Source organism: Chaetura pelagica, unplaced genomic scaffold (genome assembly GCF_000747805.2).
Source record: "Chaetura pelagica isolate M959 unplaced genomic scaffold, ChaPel_1.0 scaffold677, whole genome shotgun sequence".
In the NCBI taxonomy this organism is placed as follows: domain Eukaryota; kingdom Metazoa; phylum Chordata; class Aves; order Apodiformes; family Apodidae; genus Chaetura; species Chaetura pelagica.
Window position 1 is genome coordinate 298,889 of NW_009953987.1, and position 3,664 is coordinate 302,552.

Genomic DNA, 3,664 nt, shown 5'->3' on the forward strand with positions numbered 1-3,664 from the left:
CATTCCTGCCATACTAACTAATGGGGGGGGGGGAAAGAACCTTTTAAAATTAGAAATTCCACTGCGTTCCTTTCTGCTGATTTCCTCCTCAAAACTGAAATGACATGAATAGTTGTATTGGGGCCACTTTGGCAGATTTTGGCAGGTGACTGATGATTATCCCACAAACACACCACCCAGGAGCCCGAGGTCAGGAATGAGATTCTCCTGGTAAGGAAATTCCTGGGGCTACTGAGCCACTTGCTTTTGGGGAGTACGGGGAAGAGAAGGATGTCACACCCTAAGAGCTGTGGACGAGTCCACCCAGAACTTCCACTGGTGTTGCTGAGAGTTTAAAATGTAAAGGCAAGTCAGCAGAAGGGATGGCTGCTGAGGTTGGGGGGTTAGTGACACTGGCAACACCCCTGGTCCTCTGCTCGTGGAGAGAGGGAGTCAGGGAGGTTGGGCAGGAGCAGCTCAGGGACAGAGTGGAGCACAAGGTGGTCTGTGAGCGTGAGGCACAGGGGTGAAGGGAGGAGGTGAGAACAGTCATCCCAGCTGCAAACAGTGGACCTTGGGCTTACTCAGATCCCTGGGAGTCTTGTTGCTCACCCCAGCTGGTTCCCAGTGATGGCTCAGCAGTGGCACCTCACTGGGAGCCAGTTCAGAGTCACGCTGGGAAAGGCCTTTGCTAAAAAAAACCAAACAACAAACAACAAAACACCACGGATTTGTGTTCTCTTTTCTGCTGATTTGCCCCTTTCTGTTTTTACTTCTATAGATACTGTATGTGTAGCACTCTACAAGGCATGCTGGGTAAAATATACTATGCAAATGTGTACAGTGTTGCATGCTTTGCTCTCCCTCTGCTTTTAGTGGCTTTCTAAGAAGAAGAAGAAGAAGAACAAAAAAAGTGTTGTTATTTTTGTGACCAGAATAATTTAAAACAGAAAATGCAGACTGCATGCTGACAGTATCCTCATTTCTATGGGTTTGTTTTATGGACTTTAGATGTACAAAAATGAACTGCATTACAATAACTTTTCTACAATAAATGAAAAAAAACAAACAACAAAAACAAACAACCAAACAATTACAAACAGTTTAAAAGTCTTTTAAGTCTCTTTCTGTTCTGCTCTCAGGATTGGAAAAAAGCTCAGAAGAGTCACGTGAGAAGAGTGTTCAGGGTGCTCTGGTGTTTCTGTTGTTTGCCAATAGCTTTTGGCAGCAGCTTCACATGCTAGCACTTTTAATAAAAATTAATGAGATTCTGAAGAAGGGAGACGCATCTGGTTGTGAAATGGATGACGTTTATTTTTAGTCCTGTCTGCTTTTAAATAGCTGCAACTCAGAAATACATAAGTAAGTGTATTATCTCACTGTCCCATCGAGAAGTAAAACACTTCCAGCCAACTGGTCTGTTGAAGGATTCTCATGAATGCTAATGGTCTTTGGATCTGGTCCCAAGGATGATCTCATGTTCATTTAAAATCAGTTCCTAGACAGAAACAAGGATCAGAATGATGCAAGTTATGAAGGAATGGGGGAATAATTAACAGGAAAGGAAAGACTGTTTGTAGGATCTTGGAAATACTAAAGCACTGAAAGGTGCTAGCTCTTCCAGCAGAAGAGGGGCTCTGTGCTCTGGGCTCCCCTGCCCTTCTCCTGAGGCTGATGTGATGTGATGTTGAGGGGAGAGCCGCGGTGGCTCTGGGAGGGCTCGGGCACGTTTCACCTGCTGGGGGTTCCTCTCCCATCTCAGCAGGCACTGCCTGCATTAACCAGCTTGGTGGGGTTGCTCCCACAGTGCTTCCCTCAGGAGCTGGCCTCCCGAGGACAGACAGACACCTCTCAGGTGAGCTGTGTGCCTCACGTCAGTTAAAGTCGGCTATTCCATCCCTGGCGCGTGGGCAAGGCTCTTGGAGCTCTGTCAAATCCAGTTATCTTGGCTAAGTGTTGAAAATCGGACACCAACACAAGTTTTCATCTCAGCCATCAACAGCTTAAGGTTTCGTGCGTTTTCATATGGCCCTAGGAGTTAAAAGTTGGTCAGCCTCTGGTCTGTCTGCTCTACATGTCTGAGGTTCTTCTGTGTAGAACTATTTTCCCCTCCACTGGTGAAATCCAACCAACACCGCCCCGCTTCTGCAGCACAGCGGTGCTCGGGTCACCCCCCCTCTGCATTCTGGTTGCTTGGGACAAACCCTACACCACCTGAAAGAGGCTTTTTCAATTCCCAGGAGGAAGTGGGGTAGCTGGATTCAGGATAACCTGATGTGAGTGCTTCGTAGAAAGCTCCCACCAGCAATGGGACGCCCAGTGTTGGTACTTAAAAAGCAGCAGGACAATACAGGTTAAAACCAGGCTGCTATAGAAATTTAAATGATAACTAATACAGGGAAGCCAGAGATGAAATCTTAGCGATAGCTCTCAAGTCCTAAAATACACCAATATTAATAATTAATTAATATTAATTAATCTTGCAGAAATGTCACTCTGTTTTTGTAGCTGCAAGCCACTGGCACTCAGGGGTGCTACCTGACAGGACCAAGTACTGCCCAGAGCAGCCTGAGGTGGCTCCTGCAGGCAAAAAAAACCCCAACAAACCCCAGTGTTCTTCTGTTTAAAGAATAAAAATAAATGGTTTAATTGAATTTTGCTGCCTCCCATGTAGCTGTGCAGCCCACCAAACCAGAACTGAGGACAGAAGCTGAACTTCTCAGTGAGGTGTGGCAGAAAGGGGGGGGGATGATGGTCGGGTAATGAATAATTAATTCCAATGCAGGCTGAATGCTGACCTTGTGGGAAGCATCGCCCTGGAGGAGCTGCTTCCCTCCCCTGCCATTCCCAGCCCTGCCAGTGCCTGCGGGGCTGGCACTGGCCCTGCTGGGCCCCGCTGCCAGTGTTTCCAAAGCTGTGCCCATGGTCCTCCTTGAGGTTGAAAATGAGGAAGGCAATACCAAACCAGGTACAAAGCCACGAAGGGTGAACAGCCTTCGCACGAATGGGGATGTTTTTCACTACAGACTGTTCAGCAAGCTAAGGTTTCACAGCCCCACGTGAAGGTGTCTGGGCTAATTGTGCTTTTCAGGGTAGCTGAGACTGCAGCCCTCCTGTTAATGCTGAAACACCCCTAAAGCATGAAGACCACGGAGGAGAACACAGAGGATCTAGTCACTTTAAACCTCGGTGGCTGCAGATCCTTTCCTAGTGCAGCGCGTGATCTGGTTTTACCCCACCGAAGTTGTGATTGTTGTGAGGGTATTTACTTTCCTGCCGCCGTGATAAGCGAAGCCGCCAAGCTCTTTGCTTCAGAGCTGCCTTCTGAACTTAAACCCCTGCCTTTCCTTCCTACCGTTTCACTCTTTCACACCACCCAAAGTCAAATTTGCTATTTCAGAGAACTGCAGGTGTGGAGTTTCCTTACCCTGCCCAAACCGAGACCTGTCCCAGGGCCCTGCCAACTACCTGCAGCTCCCTGGAGAACACGTTCCAGATCCTAGTGCCGGTAAACACCCGCAGCTTCAATTTTGGCGAAGGGATAAAGCCAAACGAGGGCAAACGTAGACTCAAGTTTGGGTGGGAAGGGACAGGGACCCCCCCACCAGCCCAGGCTGCTCCAAGCCCCATCCAACCTGCCCTTCAACACTGCCAGGGATGGGGCAGCCACAGCTTCTCTGGGCAA